The sequence below is a fragment of the Triticum dicoccoides genome, chromosome 7B, assembly GCF_002162155.2.
Source record: "Triticum dicoccoides isolate Atlit2015 ecotype Zavitan chromosome 7B, WEW_v2.0, whole genome shotgun sequence".
NCBI lineage: Eukaryota > Viridiplantae > Streptophyta > Magnoliopsida > Poales > Poaceae > Triticum > Triticum dicoccoides.
In genome coordinates this window covers 552,543,199-552,554,910 of record NC_041393.1, presented here as the reverse complement: position 1 = coordinate 552,554,910, position 11,712 = coordinate 552,543,199, and positions in this window count along the sequence as shown.

The following is an 11,712-nucleotide window of genomic DNA, read 5'->3' as shown; positions in this document are numbered from 1 at the left end:
GCTCCGCCGCCGCCGTTGACCTCTGCACCGTCTTGGGCCGCTGCATCAACCTGAACACACCAGAGCACTGCGGTAGCCTTCCGCGTCTTCTTCGATTCTGGTAAGTCTTCGGTTCTTCTTTACATAGATCTGTTCTAGGGTTTCATGTTCTTGCCGTGTTCGTCGCTTGTTCGTGCTCGTACCCAGACTCCTGGATAGATCTGTGAAACCCTGCTCTAATTAGCAGTAGCCTTTTAACATCCGCCTGTAGTTTCACGCTCAAGTCCATAGATCTCATCTACATGCCTGCCCATTGATTCACTTCCGTTCTGCTTTACTCTTTTGAATATTTTCTATTTTTCTGAACTTGCTTCAGATCCATTGCTGCAATAAGACCTTGTGAAACCTGTTTCTGCATACTTAGCCATCCGCAACCTCAATTGCTTTCAATGTTTAGATCGGGCGGTTTAACTTAATATAGAAAAAGTTAATAAACCGGTATATACCATTAGTCCCCTTGTTGAACCGCCAGAACTCTGTAGCCATATGATGCCGCTTCATAGAAATCTGGTTTAAATATACTGCCTCCGGTTTAACATTGTTCATACCAGCGCCTTCTTTTATCCAACATGTTCTTGAACCGGAATCACCTATTTCTTGTAGATCTCACCATGTCCAAACAAGTATATAAGTGCAACTGGGTTCCTTCTCGTGTCACAGAAACTCAGTTGGATAATTTAGTCTCGATCGGCGCTTTAGACAGCAAAGAGACTATCCACTGGAGGGTTCCTGGTGATGAATGTCCTCCCACCCCTCAAGAGAGAGAGGTTGTGATCTTTGCGGATCATTTAGCCCGGGGCTTCAAACCGCCCGGCTCTAAATTTTACCGGGATGTGTTAGCCAACTTTCAACTCCGCCCGCAAGATACTGGCCCCAATTCTGTTACCAACTTATGTCACTTCCAAGTGCTCTGTGAGGTATTCCTTGAAGAGGAACCCACAGTTGAATTGTTCAGAGACTGCTTCCACTTAAACCGCCGCATAGAATTCACTGATGGTCCCAATACCGAATTGGGCGGTATGGCAATTCAGAAAAGGAAAGAAATCACTTATCCCCATGCCAGACTACACAGTCACCCCAAGGAGTGGAATGCAACATGGTTTTACTGCAAAGATACTTCCCCTGATGATGAAAACCCTTTGCCTGGCTTTCGTCCGGAGCGGCTCAGCAATACACACCCCTTCCCACAAAGGTTAAGTGCCAAGGAGAGCAGTAAATACGCTCCGCAATTATCCAAGCTCCGAGCCTTCATGGCCAACGGTTTAACAGGAGTAGATCTCGCACGCTGTTGGATATCATGGAGCATACTGCCTCTCAGCCGGCGCTCCGGTTTAATGTGCAAGTATACTGGTAGTGTTGATGACCCACTCCGACACACCAACATCCAGGTCTCTGATGATGAAGTCACAGAGGCTGTGAAGAAAACGCTGAATGAACCGGAGCACCTCTGCGCTCAAACCAGCCTGCTCCCTTTCTGTGCTACCAACAAACCGCCAGCTATAAGATTTTGATTGTACTTTTGACTGAACCTGTTATTGCTATCTCTGTCTAACATCAATTGCTGCTTAACCAGGGTGATAATCCGTTTTGGAGCAAGAAGCTTCTACAAGACAAACCGGAGAAAGCAGAACGATCAACCCGGCCAAAGACCAAGGTCATCAAGAAACCTGCTAAAAAGAGGAAAACCACTGCTTCCTCTGATCCGGCTGTTGATGACGATGTGGGTAACTCGGACCTTGTGGTAGAACTCGATTCACTAGGCTTACTTTTTACACGCCTTATTGATGATGATACTTGTCAGGACGACACTGAAGCCAGTAATGCTGATGTCACTGAGGTAACTATTCTTTCTTCCGATTCACATCCTTTGCCTTTGCCATAATTTCGCCAGGCAAACCGGAAAGTTAAATTTTCTCATCCTCTTGCTTACTTGGATCCCACATTTCTTATGAAGACTCAGCAACATGAAGCTCGCCGCACAACCCGGCACAGCGGACAGGTAGTTACCTCCGTCGGTTTACCAAACAGTCCGGTTCGAAAACGCCGCTCCGAGGTCTCCGACCTTTTTATTAATTTATATCCTAAAGCGGGTTTAATCCGTCAACCTCTTAATCCGTCTGACTCTGATTATCAGGTTACTTCTCATTCTTCCTCTGGTGAATCATCGGGCACTCAGCTGCCACCACTGAAAACGGTTCTCGAGTAAGCTAGACTGAACATATGCTTCTGGTATACCACGTTATAACTTATATTGTTCCTTGATTCTTTGTTTCTCTTTTAGGGCTAAACCTAAACTGAGCAAGAAAGCCCGCCTGGATAAAGCGGCCGAGGAAGATGTCGCCCCTGAATAGAATAAAGCACCAGATCTTGAAGTGTTCATTCATGAGGATATTCCCAATGATCCTCCCTTGCAAGATGATGCTATTCCTGAGAAAAGGCCTATCAATACCTCAGTCCCTGTTGACCAGCCTGCCATCTCCGTCCGGATTGAAAGATCCCGCAGTCCTTCAAAGCCTGCCGATAAACCGACCACGCCAACGCAAACCGGCGAGTCCAAGGATGATGACTTTGTAATTACCGGCGTAGGTCAGTTTGTACCAGGGAATCCTGTCGTTTTAGCCAAGCATACTGTGAAAGAAGATTTTTCTGCCATGAACAAAGGCAAATGGGATGTTGTACTGGAAACATATGCTGCTCTGAGTGCCCAAGATCTTCATTCTGGTTACTTGAACCGGCTATATACTAGTCATGACTATGAAGCTGACCTGGTAAAGATGATGAGAGATAAATTTGAGGTAACTTCCTTGTGCTTCTTCTTCCTTTAATTACTGCCACTGTATTTATCCTCCTAGCCCCCAAGGGCCGGTTTGTAACCTTCTTCAAGTCGGGACTTGAATATTGTCCTCAATACTTTGAAATCCATCAATGTAGCCCCCAAGGGCCGGTTCAACTTAGTATAGTTAAACCGGGACTCCAATAAAGATTCGAACATGAGAACATAACTGAGCAAATAGCCATTAGCCCCCAAGTGCCAAGTTGAATACCTGTATATAGCTTGGGACTTTGCAATTTTGAAATAGATGAAAATTGAAGGTGCATTAGCCCCCAAGTATCAAACGTATAACTTGTTATGTGGTTGGTACTTCAAATTCTTATACCGTTTGTTTAAAGCCAAGCACTGTCTTTATGCAGGCTAAAGTGAGGATCAAAGAGGACCGGATTACTGATCTGCAGGAAACTTTGAAAACCCAACAAGCTGAAACCGACAAGGCGAGGGAAGAATTAACCAGCGCTTTGAGCATCACAGAACAACTGAAGGAGGGATTCAAGAAGGAGCGGGCTGATTGGGCCACTGAGAAGGCCGCTTTAATAAAAAGAGCTGAAAACGCTGAAGCTGCCCTTAAACCGGTGGTAGATGAACTGACCACCGTAAAGCGGCAAGTACATTCCATGACCGCTTCTATCTTTGGTAAGCTCCTTTTGGTTTCTTTGACAACTCTGGCCTGCTTATAATAGATCCGGTTTGTGATCTTTCCTGTATTGTTGCAGGTACACGTATTGGTCACTTAGGGTCAGATGTTCGGAAGAAGTTGAAGGCTGCCTACACTTTAATTGAACAGTTGTATATCGAAGTGCAGCGGATCATCACCACTGCATCTCATAACAATCCGGCACCCTCTTTAATCCAAGACACTCTTAATAGGTTGTCAATGCTTCCTGCTCGGATTGAAGAACTGAAAAAATCTGCTGCTCGAACTGGAGCCATTAATGCCTTGACCCGGGCAAAAGCATGGGTGCCGGATTTCGATCCTATTGAGGTAGCTCAAGGCTATCCCAGCTTCAAGGAAGATGGCTCAGAGTTCAATGAAGATGACTTGAGGACGATAAACCGTGCGGTACGCCCTCTGGCTTGTCAATTGGCTGAAGAGGCAGACTTGTCGCATTATCAAGCTCAGTACAATGATCAGAACAAACGAGTGCCTGCACCAACTCTTGAAGCGGAGAATCTGATTCCTCCAATCCGTAAGCATACTTACGCTCCTGATATTGAACCGTCTTCTCTGATCCACGAAGAGGCTGTCTGTCAAGCTTTAATGGGAATCGACTGGACCACTGTTGATTTCCAGCCAATGGATAGAGATGAGGAAGCTGAAGCGGCGCGGGACGACCCATGACCATCAGACCGGGGCGATGAACAGGCTTGAACCGGAAGCCGGTTTAAGTAGCTGCTTTATTATGATCCGCCAGAACAACAATGATCTTATTTCGGCACCGCGTTGCCTTGTAATAGGATAGTCAATACTTCTGCCTTGAATATGCCTTCCTGCATAAGTACTTATGCTTTTTCTTGAAACCCTCAATTTATATTTCCTGCAATCAAAAAATCTTGAACTGCCATCGCTGGGCATGAAGTTGGTTTAGCCAGGCTTGAAACGGAGTATTTATAAACCGTTATCATCAAAGGGGAGAAAACAACTCCCATATAAACCATGTTGGGTCATTATGAGCCCCCCTGCTACTTCATGATGTTAACAGGAAAGTTAAACCGGGCATATTTCTCCGGATTACAAATGAACCGAATTCCGTCAGCTGAACCGGTAAAAAAGTGTTGTTGGTTTAAAGGAAACACAACAAAAATTGAAGAATAGTCATAAAAGAGATATGGAAGCAAAGGCAATGATAAAAACCGTTTGCAAAAACATGCTTTACTGAGCTGATCAGATGGTGTTACCATGGTCGGACAGGACCAAGCCCCCAATAGGAGTGACAATGGTTCAAGTCAGCCAGGTCCCCAAATGAAACCGTGGCATTTATGCCGATCAAAAGGCGTGGCAATGGTTCGGGTTCGACCAAGCCCCCAAGTGATTTTGTGGCCTTAGGCCGATCAAGAGGCGTGACTGGTTCAGACTTGACCATGTCCCCAAGTGATCTGGTGGCTTTCGCCTATCAAAAGGTGTAGCATTGGTTCGGACACGACCAAGGCCCCAAGTGATATCACAAAGCTTTTTTGAAAAGCAAATTTCAAGGGGTAAACCGGAGGCCGCTTTAAAGTAGAACAACTCCATGTAACCACGCATGATATGAAAGGACAGAGACCCCGCTTTAGCTGAGGCTCCGTATATTATATAAATGATAATATATACACTGTCATAATATGTACACAGATAGAACCGATGGCTCCAGTGTAGTAAGGCCGAAGATGAGCTATGTTGCACGACCTGTTGGTCTCCTCCTCTGATGTGCGTGAGTCTTTATGCTCTCGAATATTGATCAGATAGTATGACCCGTTGTGCAGATTCTTGCTGACCACGAAAGGTCCCTCCCAAGGTGGGGATAACTTGTGCATATCTGTCTGGTCTTGGATGAGCCGAAGCACCAAATCTCCTTCTTGAAAAGCTCTGGTTCTGACCCGGCGACTGTGATAGCGACGAAGATCTTGTTGATAAATCGCCGAGCGGGCAGCCGCTATGTCACACTCCTCATCTAATAGGTCCAAAGCATCTTGCCGTGCTGTCTCATTGTCCGCTTCAACATAAGCCACCACACGAGGCGAATTGTGCCGGATATCACTAGGGAGAACCACCTCTGCTCCATAGACCATGAAAAACGGCGTGTATCCTGTAGATCGGTTGGGCGTAGTATTGATACTCCATAGCACAGACGGTAGCTCTTCAACCCAACAACCCGGTGTTCTTTGCAATGGAACCATAAGCCGGGGGTTTGATGCCTCGCAAGATCTCTTGATTAGCCCGTTCTGCCTGCCCATTGGACTGGGGGTGAGCCGCTGATGATACATCAAGTCGGATGTGCTCACGTTCACAGAATTCCTTCATAGCACCCTTGGATAAATTGGTACCATTGTCAGTAATGATACTGTGTGGAAAGCCAAACCGGAAAATCACCTTTTTAATGAACTGCACCGCTGTAGCTGCATCACACTTGCTGACAGGCTCCGCTTCAACCCACTTGGTAAACTTGTCAACTGCCACCAAAAGGTGGGTTTTCTTATCCTTGGATCTTTTAAAAGGTCCGACCATATCCAGCCCCCATGTTGCAAACGGCCAAGTAATTGGAATCATCCTCAATTCTTGAGCCGGCACATGAGCACGCCTTGAAAATTTCTGATAGCCATCACACCGTTTAACCAAGTCCTCCGCATCAGCATGAGCTGTCAACCAGTAGAACCCGTGACGAAACGCCTTTGCCACCAGAGACTTTGAACCGGCGTGGTGACCACAATCCCCTTCATGGATTTCGCGTAAAATTTCACAGCCTTCCTTAGGAGAGACGCAGCGTTGAAACGCCCCTGATACACTGCAATGATGCAATTCGCCATTGACAATTGTCATAGACTTGGATCGCCGGACAATCTGCCTGGCTAGAGTCTCATCCTCTGGCAACTCTCCCCGGTTCATGTACGAAGATAAGGAACTGTCCAATCCGGTATAATATGCAGGGCTGCCACCAATTGAGCCTCCGGATTAGGAATAGCCAAATCCGCTTCACCCGGGAGCTTGACTGACGGGTTGTGCAACACATCTAGAAAGACATTAGGCGGGACCGGTTTACGCTGAGAGCCCAACTGGCTTAAAGCGTCCGCCGCTTCATTTTTTCGACGATCCACGTGCTCCACCTGATAACCCTTGAAGTGACCCGCAACAATATCCACCTCATGACGATATGCAGCCATAAGCGGGTCCTTAGAATCCCAAGTGCCAGACACCTGTTGAGCCACGAGGTCCGAGTCACCGAAGCACTTAACCCGACTTAGATTCATCTCTTTAGCCATCCGGAGACCATGGAGCAAAGCTTCATACTCAGCTGCATTATTAGTACAAGGGAACATTAAGCGGAGAACATAACAAAACTTATCACCTCGTGGCGAAGTTAATACGACTCCAACCCCCGAGCCTTCCAATTGCCTGGATCCATCAAAATGGATAGTCCAATATGTGTGATCCGGCTTCTCCTCTGGTGCTTGCAACTCAGTCCAATCATTGATGAAATCAACAAGTGCTTGAGACTTCACCGCCGTCCGAGGTACGTACTTCAATCCGTGCGGCCCAAGTTCTATGGCCCACTTGGCAATCCGGCCAGTCGCCTCCCGGTTCTGTATGATATCGCCCAAGGGAGCTGAACTGACCACTGTGATGGGGTGCCCTTGGAAATACTGCTTCAACTTCCGGCTTGCCATGAAAACTCCATATACCAGCTTCTGCCAATGCGGATACCTTTGCTTGGATTCAATAAGCACCTCACTGATATAGTAAACCGGCCGCTGAACCGGATATTCCTTGTCCGCCTCCTTGCGTTCTACCATAATAGCCACGCCAACTGCGCGAGCATTGGCCGCTACATATAGTAACAACGGCTCCTTGTCGACCGGAGCTGCAAGAACGGGCGGATTGTCTAATTGCCGCTTCAAATCCTCCAACGCTTCATCAGTAGCCGGACTCCAGATGAATTGATCTGTCTTTCTCAGCATCTGGTATAAAGGGATGGCCTTCTCTCTGAGGCAGCTGATAAACCGGCTCAGCGCGGCAATCCGACCCGCCAAACGCTGAATGTCGTTGATACACTTCGGTTTAGCCAGGGAGGTGATAGTCGTAATCTTCTCCAAATTAGCCTCAATTCCTCTGTTGGACACAAGAAAACCCAATAACTTGCCTGCCGGAACACCAAAGAAACACTTGGCCGGATTAAGCATCATCTTGTAAACTCGCAAGTTGTCAAAGGTTTCCTTCAAATCATCAACCAGCGTCTCCTTCTGCCTTGACTTGACTACAATATCATCCACATAAGCGTGCACATTACGGCCAATCTGTTTATGCAAGCAGTTCTGTACACACCGTTGATAAGTGGCTTGGGCGCTCTTGATCCCAAAAGGCATAGATACATAGCAGAAGGCTCCAAAGGGAGTAATAAACACCGTCTTCTCCTGGTCCTTAACCGCCATTTTGATCTGATGATATCCAAAATACGCATCCAAAAAACTCAAATGCTCACAACCCGCCGTGGCATCAATAATCTGGTCAATGCAGGGGAGGGCAAAAGGATCCGCTGGACAAGCCTTGTTAAGATCCGTGTAATCCACACACATATGCCAAGTGCCGTTTTTCTTAAGAACCAGCACCGGATTAGCAAGCCACTCTGGATGGAACACTTCAATGATAAAACCAGCTGCTAAGAGCCTGGCCACTTCCTCTCCAATGGCTTTGCGCCTTTCTTCGTTAAACCGGCGGAGAAATTGCTTTACCGGTTTATACTTAGGATCAACATTAAGAGTGTGCTCAGCGAGTTCCCTCGGTACACCTGGCATGTCAGAAGGCTTCCATGCAAAAATGTCCCAATTCTCATGGATGAACTCGATGAGCGCGCTTTCCTATTTAGGGTCCAAGTTGGCACTGACAGTGAACTGCTTGGACGAATCGCCGGGCACGAAGTCAACAAGCGTGGTCTCAGCTGCCGATTTGAACTTCAGATCTGAATCATGCTCCGTGGTCGGCTTCTTCAAAGGGGTCATGTCCGCCGGATCAACATTGTCCCTATAATATTTCAACTCCTCTGTGGCACAAACCGACTCTGCATAGGCCACATCACCTTCCTCTCATTCCAAAGCAATCTTGCGGCTCCCATGAACCGTTATTGTCCCTTTGTAACCCGGCATCTTGAGCTGCAAATAGATATAACAAGGTTGTGCCATGAATTTGGCATAAGCCGGCCGCCCAAACAAGGCGTGGTACGGGCTCCGGATTTTCACCACCTCAAAGGATAGTGTTTCGGATCAGGAATCATGCTCGTCCTCAAAAGCCACCTCCAGGGCTATCTTACCAACAGGGTATGCTGATTTGCCAGGCACCACACCATGGAACACCGTATTAGACGGTCTGAGATCATTGTCTCTTAGCCCCATGCGGCGGAATGTCTCATAGTACAGGATGTTAATACTGCTCCCTCCATCCATGAGCACCTTGGTGAATTTATAACCTCCCACCTGAGGGTCTACCACTAATGCCAACTGGCCCGGATTGTCAACCCGGGGGGGGGGGGGTGATCCTCCCTGCTCCACACGATAGGCTTCTCCGACCAGCCTAAGTAACGTGGTATAGCTGGTTCAACAGAGTTCACCGCACGCTTGTGAAGCTTCCGGTCGCGCTTATCCAAGCTAGTTGTGAAAACGTGATACTGCCCATTGTTCAACTATTTTGGCTGGCTCTGATAACCCGACTGCTTCTGCTGCTGCTGTTGGTTGAAACCCCCTTGACCGCTCTGATTATTCTGGTTACTATTACCGCCCTGATTGAAACCTGAACCGGAAGCTCCATCGTGACCCGGCCCATGGAAACCGGATCCTGAGCCACCACCTGACCCACGGTCATACCGGAAGGCATTAGAGTTTTTAAATTCCTGCATAATGTAACAATCCTTCCAAAGGTGGTTAGTCGGCGCCTCCTTCGTCCCGTGTTTTGGGCAAGGCTGATTCAACAAATAGTTTAAGCGATCCGGGTTAGGATTTGGAGCCCCATTACGATTCGCCGCTTTACCTCTGCGCCGCTGACCCTTGTCCTGCGCATTAGTGTTAGCCACAAAGTCCATGCTGCCATCCGCTTTACGCTTGCCTCCGTTTCCATGGCCCGCCGGTTTGTATTGATGCCCCTTGGAGTTGCTATTCTTCTTTCCCTTCCCTGCTTCGTCATCGTCAGTCTCGGGATCCTTGGTACTATCAGAATCAGCATACTTCACTAAAGCGGCCATGAGAGTTCCCATGTCATTACAGAACCGCTTCATACGCCCCAACTTCAACTTTAAAGGCTAAAACCGGCAGTTGCCCTCCAGGGTTAAGATCGCCGAGTCAGCATTGATCCTGTCAGACGAGTGCAAGACTTCCGAAATGCGGCGTACCCAATGGGTTGTTGATTCTCTGTCCTCCTGAACACAAGCCGCCAAGTCTACTATGGACTTAGGCTGCTTACACGTATCTTTGAAATTCTGGATAAACCGGGCCCGCAACTGGGCCCATGAACTAATAGAATTAGGCGGTAGGCTTTTCAACCAAGTATGGGTCGTGCCTTCAAGCATCATGGTGAAGTACTTTGCACACGCGGTCTCATCCACATCCAGCATCTCCATGGCCATCTCATAACTCTCTACCCACGCTTCTGGAGATAAATCAGCGGTGTAATTCGGCACATTGCGCGGACCCTTGAAGTCTTTGGGCAGGCGTACATTGCGTAAAGCGGGGACTAAACAGGGCACTCCCAAGCTAGATGCGACCCCTGGCCAGGCTGAGGTGGTAGGACGAACCGGTGTAAGCTGATCCGCCTCGTTCTGTGCTGCTAACTCGGCCTCCCTTCGTGCCCGGGCCTGGTCCACTACATCCTGAGCATCGCGAACACCACCTGCCGGGTTATTGCCACGGGCTGCTTCACGGCCCCGCGCATTGCTTGATATGGCCGGTTCATCTAGGCACCTACTATAGCTCCGTCTTGGACAAGGTGTGGAATGAATCCGATCGCGGCTTTATGAATATGCCTCTTGTTGAATCAAAGCGGTCCAGAGAAGTTCCTTAACCCGGCGCATCTCTATTGCTTGTGGAGAGTCTCCTTCGACCGGGATAGCTTCTAATCGCGCAGCAGCTGCGACAAGATTGTCCATAGGATTAGAATAATGACCCGGAGGTGTCTGGACCGGCGGAGGAATCACAATGTTCTGCCGAGGAGGTTTCATCAGGTGGGGTTGGACCGTCGCTCCTGGCCCTGGTGCCTCGACCCGGTTTACCTCCTGGTGCCCCAGCGGATTACTGGTTCCAGCTCCCGGAGTGCGAAAGAGATTTCGAGGGTCGAACCCTAACGGCAGGCGTGATCTGTGCTTCCGCTTCAAGACCTCCTGTGATGCGTTCTGGTCGAGCATGAGCTTATAGGCCTGGGCATACAAAGGGGCCCACTCTGCGGCCATCCTGTCCTTCTCTACTGCCAGGTCGGCTTTGGCCTGCATGATCTGCTCTATCACCTTTGCAACCTCCGCATCATGGGCCTCCTGATCCGCCGGATTGGCATCTGCCATAAGTACCACTAGTGCGTCAAACAGGTCAGACAGAACTTGAACCGGTGGGTGCACAAGGCCTCCTGCCGCTGCTGCCGCTGCCGCTGCTGATCTGGAGAGCATTGCTGCTGCGGTCGAAGAGTGATTCGCCGCCTGCGTGCCGGCCATGAATATTCCAACCCGGTTGATCTGATCTGGGGGGTCCGGAATACTGTTGCCATCGGAACAACCCCTAATCTGGTCATCTTGCAACTGGTATAATGATTCAGTCTCTCCGGTTGAGGACTCGTCGCCGGAATAGACGACGGTCTCACTACCGTATTCTGAATCGTCCTCATGCTCTCCTCCGTGGATGACTCCGACGAAGGCACGCTTCATGGCCGGTTTAACCTGGGTAGATCTCGCACGCTGAGCCGTCTCGACGAGGTCGGTGCAGATGTCCGGCTCAGGCCCAGGCTCACCGATCTTGCCGATGAAAATGTGTATGCCGCCAAAGGGGACCCGGTATCCGTACTCGATCGAGCTGGCTTCGGGACCCCATCCTGAATCGTCGATGTAGAGCTTGCCGCGACGACTCTTGGTCATCCGGCCCACAGCATAGCCTTCGAGTCCTTTGAGCTTCCCTCCAAG